Here is a 19,968-nt window from a genome sequence, read left to right as displayed (position 1 = left end):
TTGTCCAAGAACTTCTTCCCTGAGTGTGTAAGTAATGTAACAATTCATAAATATAACAATATCAACAATGTAACAAAATGAACAACACACAGATAAAGAAAATGAAATATATCCATCTCATCACAATACCTTAGTATCCATGCTATCAATATTTGGCTCGTTTTGCCCACCCCCTAATGTTTGAACAACGATAAACTAACAATGGAATGCATCCAGGCTTTAATGGGATACCTTAAGGGCACAGGGTAAATATATAAGGTGTAGAACAGCTTAAGGTTAGGCATTAATGTGTTTATGTTCGTTTTTTTTTGTGCTTTCTCCTCTTTGTAGGTCTGTAACTTGAGGACTTACCCTAAGGAGACACCCTCCGGTACGTAGGTGGCGGTATGCACCTAAAACGTTGGTTGCGACCCGCCAAAACCAAGAAGAAGAAGCTTACAATGGAGCAGTGTTGCTTGTGTTGTGTTGAGTTTTAGACGTGTAGGTAGGAGACAAGTTTTATTCAAGAGGGCAGCGAGATGTCTAGCTGAAGAAGAAGAAGAGCACAAGAAAAAAATCAATAGTTTTATACTAAACCGTCCAGAGCTAATGCACAACAAGGTAAGCTAGCGTTAGCATGTTTGTTTTTGTCATTTCTAGCTGTGTCCTCCAAAGTTGTGGTGTTGATTGTATAAACATGGTTCAACCTCCCAAAGGGGATCAAAGTTGTCTAATCAATATTAATTAATTAATTTGTATTTGTATTATCTGCTGTTACTATGGCATCATTGTGTTGTGAGTCCAGAGATGATTGACAGCTGGAAAGCTCTGCCGGGGGCTCAACACTACGGGAAGGCTGCCATGGGTAATTTTCTATTGGCAGGTGTGTGATGGCTGCGATTAAATCTGGGGCTTTAGTTCGTGCCATCCGCATTATTGTGCTGGGATTCCCCGAGTCCCCGGATCCTCTGTCACATTCTGTCATTCCAGCTTTGGGCCCCCGCAACCTGCTCCCTCTCGCTCCACCCACCCCTTATCCTCCAAAGCATGGGGCGGTGCCTGCCCGTTCACTCCACAAAACTATCTTACAGCTAAGGTAAGTTTAGCATTTTATTATTTGCTCTCCTGGGACAATACTATAGAAATTTACCTACTGTACTTTTGAGTAGTCAGTGTACAGCTTGAATAGCCGAACAGATTTACTGTCCACTGAAAATGAGTCATCACACAGCCATTATTATGTAATTATCTGGCAACACAAGTTGGTACAAAACGTGTGTCAGTATTGAATGTGAGCACCACTGTTATCTCGCACTCTTGGGCATGGAAACAAGAGGCACTTGTGCAAGGCACTTGGTTGGGTTGGTATGGTTGGGTTTCTTAACATGTTGCCCAACTTTCACACAGTCGTGAGTGTACTTCATAATCTCACAATACATCTTTCCCCACCATACACCGCAGCTCCCCCAGTGCCGACAGCACTCGTGCATCCGCAGACCGTGACACCATCATCACTATACACACATATCTTGCCTGTGTTGCCAGCAAAAAAAAAAAAAAAAAGTGAGCAGTGTTCTCACTTTCTTTTTTTTTTTTGTGCTTATTTCCCCTCCAAGTCCTCGTTTCTCTTTACAGTGTTGTGTATTTTCACAAATCAAATCAAGCATCATTTAGATTACATGATGGCGTTGTCACTACTGACTGAAGCTGACTGACTCTGATTTTAACCAGGGCATTTTTTTTTGGTGTTTCCAGGAGGCCTCTGGTTCAAGCTTGCTTAATCACACACACACACACACACACACACACACACACACACACACATCTCATCAAGGTCGTCAGCACTGCGCAGACTTGACAGGTAATGGTCCTGTGGTTTGGACACCAATCAGTCTCTAAAATTGTTTACATTTCAAATGTGCTGCATGTTTTGTTTTTTTTGTGACATTCAGGTATCGATTACTCCACTATGATGAAGACCTGTCAGAATAAGCTTGTGTTTTTACATATATGAAGACATACTCGCATAAAATATAATATCGGTTATGTCCTATATGGACAGTGTATGTTGTTTATGCTGCATGAGTGCTCGTGCTTCTGTGTGTATTATTTACATGTTTATGGCTCACTATTTCCATCTGTTGTTTCTGGAACAATCAGCAGCCCGCAGCGGAGTGGGTGGCTGAATTTTGGTGGTGGTGGGGTTGCTGTAAGTCGACTTGGGTTTCATGATTGGGAGGCTGGGCTTGATTATGCTGGACTATAGAGAGGTGGGGGCTTGCAGGGTTTGAGAGAGGGGTCAATGTCTTCTCTTCAAGGCCTTCTCAAGGTTTGTGACGGAGGAGTGGGAGAACGCAATGACTCCTGGGACATAATGACATAATAAGAACACTTTTAATAGAGTTTTGAATACCAGATTGCAGCAGTTGTTCAGCATACATGAGGTGAAGCATCATATCACATTCTTACAGACAAAAATTCACATTATTTTTGTGGTCTTGAATTATCCAAAAAATTTAAAACTAACACAAAAATAAAAAAATATATAAAGAATTAGTCAGGATGCTACTATTCATTTCGGTATTTTCATGCAAAAGTGTACTAAATTTTAATGTCAAATATTTTAAATATAGTGATTTATGATATGATTTATGGTATGAAAAAGTGTTTGCCCCCTTCCTGATTTTGTTTTTTTTGTATGTTTGTCACACTGAAATGTTTCAGATCATTAAACAAATTAGTCAATGACAACACAACGGAACGCAACATGCAATTTTGAAATGAAACTTTTTTATTATTAAAAAAAAACATAACTTAACTGACATTAATTGAAGGCTCGTCTCAGTTTTGCCAGAAAACATCTTGATGATCCCCAAGATCTTTGGGAAAATACTCTGTGATCTGACGAGACAAAAGTAGAACTTTTTGGACAGTGTGTGTCCCATTGCATCAACCGTAAAAGTAACGCCGCATTTCAGAAAAGCAACGGCAAAATACGGTGGTGGTAGTGTGATGGACTGGGTCTGTTTTGCTGCGTCATGACCTGGAAGACTTGCTGTGACAAATGGAACCATGAATTCTGCTGTCTGCCAAAAAATCCTGAAGGAGAATGTCCGGCCATCTGTTGGTGACCTCAACCTGAAACCAACTTGAGTTCTGCAGCAGGACGATGATGATTCAAAACACACCAGCAAGTCCACCTCTGAATGGCTGAAGAAAAACAAAATGAAGACTTTGGAGTGGCCTGGTCAAAGTCCTGACCTGAATCCTATTGAGATGCTGTGGCATGACCTTAAAAAGGCGCTTCATGCTGGAAAACCCTCCAATGTGGCTGAATTACAACAATTCTGCAAAGATGAGTGGGACAAAATTCCTCCACAGTGCTGTCCGAGACGCATCGCAAGTTATCACAAACGCTTGATTGCAGTTGCTGCGGCTAAGGGTGGCCCAACCTGTTATTGGGTTTAGGGTGCAATCACTTTTTCACACAGGGACACGTACTGTAGCTTCGGATTTTTTTATCCCCTTAATGATGAAAGTTTCATTTAAAAACTGCATTTTGTGTTGTCATTGACTCATATTTGAATTAGTTTGATGATCTGAAACATTTAAGTGTGACAAATGTGCACCCAAAAAAAAAAAAATCAGCAAGGGGGCAAACACTTTTTCACACCGCTGTATGACCGCAATAATATTTCTTGGTGAGGTTTATTGAGGGAAAAATTCTGCGGGTTTGCAGTTTTATCAGAACATAAAAGCTAATTGCATTAGCATCACCTTCACTCTGAACAGTGATGTCAGATATGGCACAAATAAAAATGATATGCTTCAAAGTCAGGACTGGTAATGGTTTAATTTTATTTTGATCATGCATACGAACATATTTACCAAATAAGTTCATTAAAAACATGGTTTCCTCATTATTTGGATCTGATATCATTTTAACATGTATACTTTTCATTGGAGAGAAGAAAAATCCAAACATGCAAAGACGTGAGCTCGTTTTGGTTAATTAGATCTTATCAAAGTGTCAACAAACCGTTCCTCCTTCCAAAATGGAATGCTAAATAATCATTTAGATGTCGAACGAAAACTATTACTACCGAGAAGTAAAGTTACACCCCCTGAGGACAAGTGGGGGGGCTGTGAAAAGAGAGGCTGATACTGATGACTGTGTGGATAGAAGGAGAAAGAAAGCAAAGAAACACAGGCGGGATGAAAGGGCGTGTGGGTCCCCTGTGATGTCGGCTGCAGACGTAGTGGGTCCCAGCGTCAGCCCGGCCCAGCGTCGGGTTTCCCCCGGGCCGGAAGTGGTGCGTTTCCCCTGGCGACAAGCTCTTCCTGCAAAATAAAGAAATCATTAGAAAGATGACAGCTGGGCTAGCCAACAGAAAAGCCCAAAGGGAGGGGGGGGGGGAGGTCGGCCTCAGAGAGCTGCCACCCAGCATTAGCTTGCTCCCTTTTGCTTCCCCATCACCTCCTTCACTCTCTAAACAACACTGCTGCTGCAAGGTCAACTAATTCCGCCATCCTTCTATTCTTTTCTCTTCCACATATAGTGGCTGGTTGGGGTCTTTATTTACTCAACTGCAGAGAGTATCAAGAAACCCGTGGTAAGGTTGTTTTTTTTGTGTAAATGCATTTTTATAATACATTTTATCCACAAATAAATGATATATATTAAAGTACTATAAATCAGGGGTTTCGAAACTTCCCAGGGAGGGCCGCATATGGTAAAATCAAAGAATACGGGCGCCACGTTGAAATTTTAATTTTGAAAACCAAGAAAAAACAGCTTCGTGTGATAAGTGACAAAGTCTGTTATTACTATGAACTTTTTCTCCACTGCTCCTTTTCCATTTTTCCTGTTTTCCAATTTTACAAATACATCAACTTTTTTTTCATATTTTTTTTGTGACTTTATACCCATATTTTGACTTTGTTTTTGCCCAGAATAATTTTCCAAAAATTGCAACTTTATTCTTTTTTTTGTTTTTAATAATACAAACTTTGAACTTTAACAAAAATTGTATTTTGTTCTCATAGTATTTATGCTGGTGAAACCATTTTTTTCTCTTAATATTATGACTTTATTCTAATATTTTGTAAAATTCCTGCTCTTTTTTCCCCCCTTTTGTTGTTGTTTTTGTTAGTATACTTGTTTAATTGTATTTTTAGTATTATAATCAAAATAAAACTTTGGACATTCCCCCTGTAAATATATGTAATAAAAACATTTTGCCCTTTCTGTGTTCTCCGGCAAAAAAAATCAGCTTTACAGATGCCCGTATTTGTCCATGCATTTTTATAATAAAAAAAATCACAGATAAATAATGAATGAATTAAATATTATTGAATATTATGATTAAAATTGATTGGAAAGAATCTTTTTGCTTTTAAAAAATGCAGAAAAGAAATGTCTGATGATGATTTATTTGTACAATGCATTTCTATAATGTAAAAAATGAAAATAATTTCAATGAAAAAAATTAATAATAAAAATAATACATACTACAATTTAGTATTAATTAGAGTAAAATAATATAATGTTATTTTTAATACATTTGTTATCTTTTTTCCTGGACTTTCTATCCAAACCCCTTGAGTAGAAAGTTAAGGTTTATAGATGCCTGTATTTGTGCCATACATTTTTATAATAAAAAAAAATGCACTCCTAATCAGGATATGTAATATAAGTAATTTTTGTTTAATATGTTTTTTTTCAGGATTTTTTTTTGGCGTCAGCTTCACAGATGCCATGCTGGCTTTCCAGTGGGTGTCTTGTGAAGAAGACACGGTAATAACAGTTGTAGTAACGGCCGCTTTTAGGCGTCTTAATGAGGTAAACTGTGGTTTTCTTTTACGCAAGTGATTAATTGGGCCATGGCATCTATTAGAGTGGAGGCCACTATTTGAGGAAATTTGTTATACTTCCTGCATATAGCCTCCTTGTTCCATATATCCTCATTTTTAAGGTTCCTACGGTCCAGATGGATGGTGGGGGTGGACACATTGTGGCACTTTTACCCCAAATCATATGGAGAGTCTGGGGCCAAAGTGTCCGGGGGCTCTGGGCGTTGACCCCTGGCAATCACAGCTTGTGGCAGCCAGAGTGGAGGCCCTGCAGTGGGGCCTTCTGGGAGCTGAATCGCCCTGCATTCCAGCCCAAAGTCCTCCTGGCCCATTTCCTCTGCAAAGCCATTGATATCGCTTGGTTGTGTCTGTCAAGGCTGCATTCAAAAGCTGCAGTGCTTGACCTCAGCACAAATGATTGTACTATAAAGAAGATATTCCACAGTTGATCCTGAAAGATTTGTGGTCAAGAGCCCAAAGGGAAGCATTGATTTGGTCTATTGTTGACTATAATTCTCTGTGCATTTGGCATGTCTGCTTCTTATTGAGTTCTTATGTGCTACACTATGAAATTACAAGTAAACAATTCATTATTCAAAGGGATCTGGGTAATACACTGCACCACAAGGACTAAATAACATCTTTGAAACATTTAGTTTTCTTTCATTTGGGCAAAACCAAATTACGTTTATTGCGCTTGGAACTAGTCCAGCTCACAAGTAGTAAAACTACAATTTGTCTTCATGAAAAATGGTTGTGTATGAAATAAAAATTGTACGGTGAACACTTGGTTAGCGTAAATCCGTTCCAGAAGGTCCAACTCCAACCAAAACGTACTTCAACCAAATCTCTTTTTCCCATAAGAATTCATGTAACTCCAACTAATCCGTTCCAGAAAGCCAAAAATGTTAATCCAAAATGCGTTTTTATAGCCGGTACTCCGGCTTCCTGCCACATTCCAACAACATGCATGTTAGGTTAATTGGCGACTCTAAATTGTCGCCAATTGTAGATATGAATGTTTTTGATTTGGTTTAGTTTATTTGAACATGAAGGTTACAATGGAATACATCTCGTGAATCATTCTTTGACAGTTCCACATGTCCAAAAGGAGTAGGAAGAAGCAAAGAATGTGAGCGTGGAAGGTTTTTTGTATGTGCCCTGCGATTGGCTGGTGAATGGTCCAGGGTGTACCCTGCCTCCCTTCCAAAATCAGATGGGATAGGCTCCAGCATGCTTCTCTAATGAGGATTAAGTGTCTTTGTTGACAAAGATGGCGATGTGGCAGTGAGATCAACATGGACTGTGTTATTATTTTTCTGACAAATACAGCACATGGTGCTGCTTTTATTAGGTCGAGCGGACTTGAAATATCTCCTACAGCTCACCACACTACAGTAATCCCTCGTTTATCGCTGTAAAGTAGAATTCCTTATTTAGAAATTGAATATTTTTGTAGTTGGAGCATAGATTTGGCATTATTAGAGCCCTCTAGACATGAAATAACACCCCTATAGTCACCTTTGCAGTCGCATTACCCAATATAGTAGACATAATAATAGAAAATAAGACATAATATAGACTCACACGTTGGCATTGGGAAAAACACCTTGTTGTTGTTCCGGTTTCTGGACACTAGTACTTCCTGCAGTGGCGATTGTCGTGGCGATTGACGATTGATCAGTGTAACATAATGTAACACCTAGCGACCAGTGTAGAATACTACATAGCACAACATGTCTGTGCTTTCTGAATGTCTTATATTTGTATTTTAGTTCATTTTGTCATTTTTATGCTTGAAAATGCTTAATTTTGGCCAAAAATACGTAAAAAAAAAAATTTAAATGCATTTTTTTACATCCCATTGTAACTTTAGGGTATTAGCCGAATCACCACGAAATGTGGTACACACCATTAGGAGACTGACAAGCACATGTGAGCAAACATGGCTGCCATCGAGCAAAACGTATTTCTTTTTGATAGGGAGCCAACTGAAAACATGAAGAGAAGAGCTCAGTGTCAAGCATGACATTAATATGCTGACGGGAGCAGCACATTATGTGTTTTTAATGAGAAGTAATTGAACAAATAAAGTATTAATGTGTACAAATAGCACGGCTACGCGACAGATTGATTGCGCTGTCAGATGCAGATTCCCTCCCGTCAGTGCAACATCTGCTTCTTCGATCGTCAGCCTCATTTGTGGCGTGCGTAAATAAGCCGCATTGCACGCTCTGGCACACACACACACACACGAGCTCCCGTGTGTCAGCAGTCTCACATGAGCCCACTTGCTCATCCTGCGTCATTTAGGCTTTGCCACGCCATGGCGACGGTGCCCGGACTGGACTGTAGCATCTAACGTGTCTGTCAAGCGCAGATTGATGATTCTCCAGCTTTTTTTGCATGTGAAGAGATGCCAAGAAATGATGCTGAGAAGCAGCCCACATTTGTCTACCTGTCAGCTGTGATGACCCGCTGACATATACTCTTGTAACTTAATACCGCACGGTGACCTCCTGCGGCCAGCGGCCTTCTGTCACACTGCAGTGGAGAAACTGTGTGTCCTGCTTCCTAGTCATGAACCGTGCTCTCAATGTCTAAATGCAGCGGCGAGCACGTGGAGATGGTTGCAGCTGGGCTGACCTCAACACAGCTTGTGAAAGATGGAGCCTGTCTTTTATCGGTCCCCATTAAAGGGGACAGGCGTCCATTGGGTGTCCTGCTAGAGGGCGGCCACATTAATCTCCATGAGTGAGCACTAACAGGTGTTAATCTATGTCACAGCTAATTGCCATGGCAACAGACTTGTGACACCTGGAGGTATCCGTGACGTCCCATGCGCATAAAAAACTCTTGGGACTTCATTGTCATGGTTACAATAACACTATGAAGTGAAAACAAAGCGGTGTCCTCATTTTTTCATGACTGTAAATTGTGGCGCCCCCTATGGATTGCTGTTTGGAAGACAGGCTAGCATACATGTACATCCAGTAATCCCTCGTTTATCGCGGTTAAATGGTTCCAGACCCAACCGTGATAAGGACATTTCTGTGAAGTAGGATTCCATTTTTACAAATGGAATGTTTTTGTGCCTATGGCATAGAAAACCTATTTACCATCTACTAAATATGGTTTGTAACATTATTAGAGCCCTCTAGACATGAAGTAACACCCCTATAGTCACTTTTACACTCTTATTACCCAATATAGTAGACATAATCAGAGAAAATAAGCCATTTAAGACATAAATAAGACTCATGCTCATTTGTGTGTGGACAGGAAGTGACGTCGGGGGTTCATAATTTTGAGTTTTAGCTGGATTATAGCCACAACAGAAGCCTGTGTTTTGTTATTATTAGTAGTAGTAGTATTACTATTATTATTATTATTATTATTATGATAGAATTAATCTGCGAAATTCGAACCGGGACTGTAATACAGATATCCTCAGTTTTATAATCATTACCCTAATGGTTGACGTTCAACAGTAGACGTTTTGCTTGATGGTGGCCATGTTTTTCAACCAAACCTGCTCAAATTGTACATACGTGTGCATGTCAGTCGCCCAAAAGCTCGGGCCAAATTGCATGGCAAACTTACAACGGAGTGCATGGAGATGTGTGAGAAACTTCCAGTCCGACTTGTGGGGTTCAATAGCAGCGCCACCGTGCGGTGTGTTTGTCAGGAAAAATAATTGCACAGGCAACACAGTAGAGGTACATGTTTTTGACAAATTTTCACCCTTTTTTGTGTAGCCGTGCAGGAGTAGGAGCTGAAATAAACAACTGCACAGAGTACATAAAAAGTAGCATACTTGGATATAACATAGTCAACAAATTACATTGTGGACACTAATCCCGTAGTGATGTAGGGTTGCAACGGTAAAGCAGGTACCTAGACTTTCCTCCTGATTTCTAAATGTTTTTGGGCGAGTGCTCACATGGTTTGACTTACTTTTCCCCCTTCGTCTTAATAGCCGTTGATATGCGCTATTAGAGCGTATTCACTGTGTAGTTTGTGCTTACATGAAAGCGGCGGTTTGTTTACACGATTCTAAGGAACTGGGCAATGGAAAGCATTGTCATCACAGTTAAGACCCCTGGGAGGAAGGACACAGGGCACTTAATAACAATGAAGAAATCCACTGGCACGCTTCACTGACAGGCCAGAATGTTCGGGAAACCAAGCGGTGGGCCTCATGCACTAATCTGTGGCATTGATTATATTTACTGATTCTAGGTTTACTGCGCCACGGTTTTATTGAAAACATGACAACATGCTGGCTTTGGCAAAAACAGGCAGTAACGGTGGCGTTTTTCAATTGAAAATGAAAAAAGGACAACAAATAAGATGCTTTTCCACTGCAAAGTACCGGCTCGGCTCAACTTTGTTAAGTTTACTTAGTAGGAGACCGAGGGCAGCAAGAAAACGGGGCAATGACTATAATACTGTGGCATCTAGAACTAAGGCACAGCAAAAGGTTGAGCTAACATTAGCTCTCTATGTTTATTTTTGTCATTTCTGGCAGGACATTAGCCTTCATCATACCTGATTTTCCCAATAGAAATGTGTCACTAGCCGCAAGCACAAAGTAGGAACCATGCAGTGAAAAGTGGCCTGAATAGTCTATGTCATAGGTGTCCAAAGTGCGCCCCGGGGGCCATTTACGGCCCACGGATGTTTTATTATTTGCCACATTATAAAAATGATTTAACACGAAAAGTAAAAAAACAGTATAAGTGGAAAAATCTGGAGTAATTTTACAAGAGTAAAGTCAAAATATTAGGAGGAAAATGTTGCACTCGAACGAGACAAAATCGCAATTTTACGAGAATAACGTAACATTATACAGAAAAATAACATTCATTTTCAACAGTCATTTTAGTCGCATAAAGTTGAAATATTAAAGTTGTGAATTCTTGAGAAACAAACAAAACCATGAACAATGTTGTCATTTTTGTCATTTTGTGAGAATAAAGTCATAATGTTCTGAGGAAAAAAAACATGTCATTTTTAGATGCATAAAGTTGAAATATTAAATATTATGAGAGACAAAACAAAAAATTTAAGTTGCATATTTTGTAAAATTAGGTTGGGAAAACTTATGATATTAGTAGAATAAAGTAAATAAAATGTAAATTCTAGAAGCATATAGTTAAAATAATGATTTTCTAAAGTCGTAATGTTGTAAGAGTCAACAAAACAAAAATTAAGTTGCAAATTTTGGAAAATTGGGTTGGGAAAAATGTATAATATGAGAATAAAGTCAAAATATTATGGAAATTAAGTCACATTACCAGAAAAAGAAAATTTAAAGGTTCAAATATTTGGAGAAAAAACAACAACAACAGAAATGGAAAAAAGCCGCAGACCCACTGTTTCGCTTTTTTTTTTTTTCTTTTTTTTGCAATTTTTGTGGGGGGGTTTTGTGGGGTGTTTTACAGCGTATGAATGCTGTTACAAGCCAAGCCTGGCCCTTTAAGAAGAATTACTGTACATAATGGAAAGCTGAGTGTTGTAGTTTTGTGCTTTAGCACAGGCAGTTGTGTCTCTCTCTGTTCTCTCTCTTCTGTCTGCACCGCCCATTGTCTTCTGCATGCTGATTGGCTGTAGACCATTGTCAGTCAATCTCCTTCGTGCAGTCTCTTGTTGTGGTCATGGCTACCAAAGTAACTAACCGTGTGAGCTGCTTGCTAACCGCCAGTACTGAAAACAAAAGAAGAAAGCTAACCGTGTGACGAAAATACGACAACAGGAGCAATGTGTTTTACCAAGGATACAAAAACGCTACAGCCGAACGGCGCCAGGACGAAGAGGCATAGGAGTGAAGTACGTGTGAGTCACTTGATAGGTACTTGTGTCCAACCAAGTAGACTGATCATTGTAAAAATAAATATGTTGGCTACTTCAAGGATTTCACTTATTGCGGGCAATTTTGGGAACCTAACAAGCTTTTTGCCCCCTTCTGGGGCAGTGCCTCACTTGCCCCTAATGCAAAAATCTCCACAGGACAATAACAGGTATTTACTGTGGTTGTTTCCCATGGGTGTCTCATTGACAATAAAGGGATGTGGTCGCGCGCTGTCACGCTACACCCCACCCTTCTACGTCAGCATTATTAGCAACAATAGGAACGAGGCTATTGTGGACGAGCCCTGAAGGCAGCAAGCACTTGAGAAATATTTCTGCAATTGATCAGTCCTGTCATTTTGTACATTTCAGAAGATGCTGAAGCGAAGGGAGGAGGGTGTAAAAATAGCCTGCAGCTTCGAGATGCTTTGTTTGCCCTCTCAATGCGGAAAGGGAGGAGTAAGCTGGGAATCAGCCCAAGGGAGTGGAGGCACTGTTAGGAGACAAAGTCCAGGTGACACCCAAGCGGCAGCAATTTAGGGGACGACAGGCGTATCAGTGACAAAAAGACCTGTAGGCCCGTGTGGCTGTGTCAAGGCTGGCGTGATTGTGTCCATGAAGGAAGAGAACGTCGACACCTCAGGCTGACAATTAAATATCTTATATAAAGGCAAACAGTGACTTCTTTTACGTCACAATGTCTTCTATTATTAGAAGTAAGATATAGCCATGACCACACAGCCGCTTTGCTCAAGGACTCACAGGCTGCCCTGTCATTGTTATGACTTCCTCCTTGCGTCGCCAGCCAGGTCGAGTTGGGACCTCTGCCCTGGCTGGTGAGACTCGCTGGCTATCATGGATCAGCTTGCGGAAGGAGTGATCATATTACTTACAATGAGGAGTCCAATAGTAAAGATAATAACTGTATGATTGATTTAAAATATAAGCACCTGGGCCTCAACATAGTGTGTGTGTGTGTGTGCGTGTGTGTGTGTGTGTGTGTGTGTGTGTGTGTGTGTGTGTGTGTGTGTGTGTGTGTGTGTGCGTGTGTGCATATGAAAAAGTCGTCCCAGAGAATCGCGATCTCAATTCTAAGCAAGAATGCAGTTCTACTGCGGAGTCTCAATACAGATAAGACTAAAGAGATGATCATCGACCCAAGAACAAGGGAAAAGGAGCCGCATAGACCCCTGTTTATTGGTGAGACTGAGGTGGAGAGGGTGAAAACCTTCAAGTTCCTTGGCACACACATCAGCGAGGACCTCACCTGGTCTCACAACACCCAACAAATTCTGAAGAAGTCCCAAAGGAGACTGTACTTCCTGAGAAGACTGAGGAAATTTGGCATGTCCACCACAATCCTGAGTGACAATCTACAGATGCACCATCGAAAGTGTCCTTACCGCCTCCATCACTGTTTGGTACGGTAACTGTACAACACGTGATAGGAAGGCACTCCAGCGGGTGATCAAGACCTCACAGAACATTGTTGGGGCAGCCCTCCCCTCACTGCAAGACATTTATAAATCTAGAGTCCTACGCAGAACACACAACCTCATCAAGGACAGCACACATCCACAACACTCATTATTCACACTCCTACCATCAGGCAGACGCTACAGGAGTTTGAAGTCCAGGACCACAAGGCTGGCAAACAGCTTTTACCCACAGGCCATCAGGCTTCTCAATGAAGCACTCAGACACGCCACACGCAACACACACTCATAGCACTTTATTTATTTATTTATTTATTTGTATTATTTACTTGCATTAATGTCTCTTCTGTTGTTGTTGCTTAATTTCTTGGTATTTATGTATATGTGTTTATGTTTCTTATGTTCTTATTCTTTCTTGTGTTTTTCTTTCTTTTCCTTGGGAGAATGAACAGAATAAGATTTTCATTGCATGGTATAACTGCTGTTTTACCATGCACATGACAATAAAACTCTCTTGAATCTTGAATCTCTTGAATCTTGAGTATCCAGAGCAGGGGTGTCCAAACCTTTTCCAGTGAGGGCCAGAAACTGGACTGGGGTACAACTGCTGATGTGATAAGAAGAAAAAAACTGCATCTCAGCTTTGTGATATAGGTGAAAAGTTGTGTTATTAGTAGGTACTTCAGTCTCTTTCTTCTTTAATAATCTTCATAAATTTTTTTCCCGTAATATCATGTATTTATCCCCATAATATTTTGACTTTATTCCCATATTATAACTTTTTCCTCAAACAATTTTTCAAAAATTACAACCACATTTTGTTTTGTCTGTTTCTCATAATACTATGACTTAATATTTCAATGCTATACTCCTAAAATGACATTATTTTATTCTCACACAATTGCAACGTTTTTTCCCTCGAGAATACAACTTTTTTCCTCTTAATATTTTTGACGTTATTTTCATAAAATTTCCATTGTTTTTTTTTTCTATTTCCGCTTTTTTTCCCCAGCAATTTCAACTTTCTTCTTGTAAGTTTTCCTCTCGTAATTCGGACTCCATTACCGTGATATTTTGACTTTATTCTTGTAACATTATTTTGCAACCTAGTTTTCCAAAAATTTAAATTTTATTTTGTTTTTGTTTCTTCTAATATTACAACCTTTAAAAAAAAGTCTCTAATATTTCACCCTTATGCTACTAAAATGACATTATTTTCCTCTTAATATTTAATATTCTATATATATATATATATATATATATATATATATATATATATATATATATATATTATTATTTGTTTTTTTTTTTGTTCAATTAGCTTTCTTGTTCAATTAGATTTTCAAAATAAACAGTCCCCGGGCCACATTTTGGACACCCTTGATCTTGAGTCAGCATGTGTGTTTGTTTTTTACATACTTTTTTTTAATCATTTTTGATGATAAATAGTACCTTGTAGTAGCTGCTTTTGCTTGGAAAAGCACCACAGAACAGTAAATAGTCTACAGTATATGATTTAGGAGAATATTGCCCAATATTCTCACAGGTGCTAGCTCAGTTGGGTAACAGGTGCAGCAGCGTATAGCAAAACAACGGCGTTTCCTCGTGCCGCATTTGCCTGGCTGCTTGTTGCCAGGCAGATTTAACTGTCAACTTTGCATATTATGGGAAACATGCCGTACAAAAGCATGCTAAAAAAGCTTCAAAGTTCAGGTTTGAAAACATTTTTGATGATGTTTTGATGTTTGACCTGTGTTTAATAATTCTGTAGTTGCAGGATGAAAACATAAAGCACTTTATTGTGTGGAAGTGACACTGAGACTGGTAATTATTTTAAATTGCAATTTTTTGTATTAATTTACATGCATTTTTGATTATTATTTATTGAATTGAATTTTTATTAATGAAAACATAAATAATTTTTTAATGAAAGGATATGATGCAAATAATATGCCCCAAACCATATTATAGAAATTGTAGCATTTTTGTGTTACATGGCAGCCATGCTTTGAATGTTACTGGACTACAGGGGTTGCACTTTTTTTTTTAACATGCTACAGATACTACAGAACTGTTTTTAACAATTAGCCTACACTAGCCTCTGTTTTGTGGACATACTCTAACAGCCTGACAAAACAAACAGTGCATTCTAGATGCTTTCAAACCCACATGCAGTGTTATTGTCCGTGTCCATGGACAATAGGTAGAGTGAAATGAGGCCACGGGGGAATGTTAATCATCACTCATCACAAGCAGCTCTGCCCTTGTCGCTCGCTGCCCTCGGTTAGTCCCACCGGCTGCTAAAAATTGAATCTCAAGTCGTGCCCTATTTTGGTTTGAGGAACAGGTGACGGCGGGCCGGGCGTGTCCCCTCTCCCCCGCCTCCACCCTCACCACCACCCCCTTGGGGCTGTTAGTGAATGCAGCGACAACAACATAGTTTTCCAAGAAAAGGAAGCGGGGGCACTGTAGCCCACAACAAAGATCAATATATGTCATGGTGAAAAAACAAAAATTTTCTCTGCATTTGGTCAAATCTGGAAATGACAAGTCATAATAAAATAAAGTAAAATCTGCATATTCTGTCTATAATAAATGAAAACAATGCACTTCACTGGGAGTGTAACTTAATAAGGGAGTATAACTTAATAATAATAAAATATACAGTAATAGTTAGTCAGTTCGCCGCTTAAACCTGCACTGTATGATGAGTACTAATAAAATAAAATGAAGTATAATGAAAATTTGGTCTATTCAGTCTCCACTTTGTGAGGTAAAGCATGAAAAATGCACTTCACTGGGTAAACCTTCACAATTTCATGAAAAATAATGAAATAAACTAGCATTTCACTGGGTAAACCTGCATAGAGTAATGAAAATGAATCATCTAAAATATAAATAATTAGGGAAATCTGAAAATGCTATTACATTTATTTTTCAAAATGCACTAATAAAATAACATCAAATACAAATTCAGCCTTTAATTTACACTTAATTCAAATACACTGCCTGCACAGTTTCACAAGAACTAATGTATTGAAATAAAATACCAAAACATTGCAACTTTCTTGGGTAAAACAAAAAATATAATTCATATTTGTCTTTTTTATCTTTGATTTTCTTGCTAAAAAGTATTTTCTTATGTAAAATTGTTATGTAAATTATTAAATTGCATGAAAAAAAAAGTTTAGTTAAAGAAAAATGTAATTAAAGAAGATGAAGTTGCAACAAATAAGTTCAAGCTAAATTACATTGAAATAAATGAAATTGGTGGCGAGTGAAGCCCGGTTTTTGTCGGCCTGCGTGTGACACACCTGGATTTTCCTTGCACACGCTTACTTAACATTTACATGCTGGCCAAATCCTATTCAAATGTCTCAAATTAAGTGGACGACTTCTTTGTCTTTCCCCCCAAAAAGCAACCACTGTGCCGTAAAGTATGCGTCGGTTTGTGTACGGTCGAGCACAAAGACGGAATTAATCAACTGACCGCTGCCGTCAACAAGCCCTGATTGCTCGATTTGTGTACACCACGGAGATAATATTTAACATGAAACTCAATCCATGAATACTACTCATCCTCAAAGTATTCCTGGCGAGGGTAAACACAAATGTTTGTCCTTTTGACTTTGACTAAATGCACTGCAGCGATAAAATAATTTACTTGGCACGCTGTTTATAAGTTTCCCCGCAGTTTTGCAATAATTTGTACCATGTGGAGCCGCAATGGATACGCATGGGGATGCTTAGTTTTAAATACCATGCTTTAGTGCAAAAACGGAGCTGGAGGAAAGATTAATAAGCACATGAAAAAGGAAATAAGAAGAACAAGGGCTTGCTGCCACTGTTATGTTTAAACCTGTGAACTCCCTCCATTGCTCTTTACAGATCTGTTTCCCAGAGGTATGTGATGCAGAGAGCCAAAGCAAGAGGAAGCCCACCTCCTTGATAACAATGGCCCTCCACAGACATCCAGCCAAGGCCCAGCCAGTCATGAAACACCGTGGAGATGTTATTGACCTCAAGGTTAACTCTCCTCAGGTAAGACGGGAAGATAATGGACAAAGAGTGGTTCTTTTTACAGGTGGAGTGACACGGCATATCCGCGCGGCGCAGCTCCCCTCTCGCACTGACAGATTTTCTAATTCACTGCAGATTCCCATAAAAGTGGGTGGCCGAGCTTTTGCCCAACAGTGGGCCCATTCATGCTGGGTGGGATGCCGATGGGGGGGAGTCGAGGGATGGGAGGGGGCTGCCTAAATTAACCTGGATTAATTGAAAAAGCACATTTGAATAATCAATACATTAAACGTCCGGGTCGGGAAGCTGAGGATGGACTGAAATACAGGGGGAGGCTGCATTCTGCAGTCCTTTAATTACTGTATTCCGAGGAGGAGAAGTGCTTCCATGCATGAGATGGGCTCGTATAAACACACACGTCAGCAAAGAATGCCCATTACTTGTCTCGTTTGGCTGTGAGATGACTTAACTGCAACCATCAGATAAACAAATCAACATTGGTGGTTTAAAGCAACCAAATGTAATAACTCCGCCTTAGCGGCATGCCCTCTAAATCATTGCCTTGGTACACTGGCTTGTGAAAAGGTGAACAGCGGCTTTTATATCACCATGACCCTAAATTACCTGCTTTAGTAGTTTGCTAGTTGTAGTGGACCAGCCAGGACATCTCTTGTGTTGTTTTAGCACTACAATTAGCACTAATCGTACAGTTTGAGCTGTGCTGTAAAGCCGTATAAGTCACACTTTTTTTCATGTTTTTTTATGGTCTGCAACTTATACTCCAGACCGACTTATAAACGTTTTTTATTTTTTTCACACCGTGTGCCAGTACCTGCTACTCCCTATCCCTCCTGTACCACTGAAAATTTAAAATGTAAACATGAATTTATAAAGACAACTGAACACAAACACCCCGAAAAACTAAATCCTATTCTTCAGATTTCAAGCTGCAAGTAAACTAGTTATCTTATGTTGTTTAGGCTACAGTTATCTGAATAACTGTTAATATGTTATGTTAACATACCACCTATTTACATTATGTTAACCGACATGTATTTAGTCTGCTGTTCTCCATTTTATTGTTATTACTATAACTTGCCTTTCAAGATGAAATGTCTGTTCTTGGTCTCTTTATCTTTATCAAATAAATTTCCCCCCCAAAATGTCCCCCCTTATAGTCCAGTGCGACTTATGAATGTTTTGTTCTTCTTCATTTTGCATTTTTGGCATAAATGTTATAGCTACAGGTTTTAATAAAATATTGGCTTTGTGATGTATCATTATTTTCTATTGGTTTATATTATGGATGCCCAAATCCCTCCTTTATCACAGTTAATTGGTTCCACACCCGACTGTGATAAGTGAATTTTCGTGAAGTAGGATTTCTTGTTTACAAATGGAATATTTTCATAGTTAGAGCATAGAAAACCTGTTTACAACCTTCTAAATACAGTTTTTAACATTATTGCAGCCCTCTGGACATGAACTACCAGCCATATAGTCACCTTTACACTCACACACAGACTCACACATTAGCATTGGGAGAGTTCCTTGTTGTTTTTTCTGGATAGCGTACTTCCTGCGGTAGCTAATGTTTCATCAATGTAACATTAGTGACACCAAGTGACCAGTGTAGAATACTACATGTCGGGTCTTTAAATACGTCTTCTGAATGCCTTATATTTGTATTTTTGTTCATTTAGCCATTTTTATGGTTGTAATGTAATTTAAATGTAATTTAGACCAAGAACATGTAAAATTGGAATAGATATGTTTTTTGGTTGTAGTCAACCACAAAACTGCGCTAATTTATTGATTTATTTTTTTTTAAATGTGCTAGACTGAAGCCGCGAAATGCGAAGCGCAGTGGCGAGAGACGACTGTGTCCTTTTTGATATTATATGATTGATTCCACCATGTACTGTGTCTAAACCACCACTGAAACCATGTTTTGCTCATTACGCATCGTGTATGTCTGCTTGAACCTTTTGAAATGTTTTTTTTTTGCACATTAAAAAAAATTATTTGACTTTTAAAAGGCTGAAATGTATTACAATATTCAGTATACTGTTTAAAATGTGTTTTTCTTCCAACATATAAATTATCATGCAGTTGCTGTATTATTGTGTCATTGGAATCGTCAAATAATATTGTATACTTTGACCCGTGGTTATAACGCCGATAACAGGAAATTCCACTCCAAGACAGTGGAGGGAGCTCAAGAGCTCAAAAGCGCCCCCTGCTGGCTTAAATGTGCAGTCTACGTCGGACAGCATTTCCCAATGAAAGCATTTCCCATTCTCTTCGCCAAGTTTCACCCAAATTGATTCCTGCTCTTTTTTTTTCTTTTTTTTTTTTGCAAAACATACCATGGTTTAAACGTTAAATAAAATAAAGGCAAGAAATATGATCATAAGACCTGAACCTGAACCACATTGTCTGTCGTGACACGATCAATTATCCAGTAGCAGCCTTGTGAGGAGGCCATCTCATCATGCAGCCATTAATATATAAACAGTGTCTACCTGGAGATGACACAGTGGAAAAGATGGCCAAAGAAATGACCCACAGGCCTGAACCCAAGCTGTTAGTGGATTAAAGTGACTCAGACGTTTTGCGAAGGTATTTGGAAAGCAGTTAAAAAGTGCTTTCTGTTTTCCACATTTTAGATTTCAAATAAATAACCCCAACACCTACAATGGTTTTCCGAATGAAATACCAATCATGTCACTAAAGGCAGGCTTCACAAACACGCCAACAGGATACTTCCTCAGATTAGCGGGGCTGTTTACACAGTCCCCCGGTAATCTGGGCCACAGGGGACATA

The 19,968-nt window shown here is 39.2% G+C and overlaps 1 long non-coding RNA gene across 3 annotated transcripts; it reads left to right on the top strand.

The window, feature by feature from the left end:
• The first annotated feature begins 367 nt into the window (after positions 1–367).
• Positions 368–17,296, top strand: LOC129173742 (uncharacterized). 3 transcript variants are annotated; one of them, XR_008567299.1, is made up of 4 exons: positions 368–1,075; positions 1,735–1,840; positions 4,539–4,592; positions 17,010–17,296. It is a non-coding gene; the product is annotated as an uncharacterized LOC129173742 (long non-coding RNA). The 3 variants fall into 3 exon arrangements; XR_008567298.1 differs by lacking the exon at positions 17,010–17,296 and adding an exon at positions 5,955–7,126; XR_008567300.1 differs by lacking the exon at positions 17,010–17,296 and adding an exon at positions 5,706–7,126.
• The last annotated feature ends 2,672 nt before the right edge of the window (positions 17,297–19,968 follow it).

This window comes from Dunckerocampus dactyliophorus, chromosome 21 (assembly GCF_027744805.1).
Source record: "Dunckerocampus dactyliophorus isolate RoL2022-P2 chromosome 21, RoL_Ddac_1.1, whole genome shotgun sequence".
Lineage (NCBI taxonomy): Eukaryota > Metazoa > Chordata > Actinopteri > Syngnathiformes > Syngnathidae > Dunckerocampus > Dunckerocampus dactyliophorus.
The sequence above is the reverse complement of the archived record's forward strand: the minus strand, read 5'-3'. Positions and strand labels throughout refer to the sequence as shown.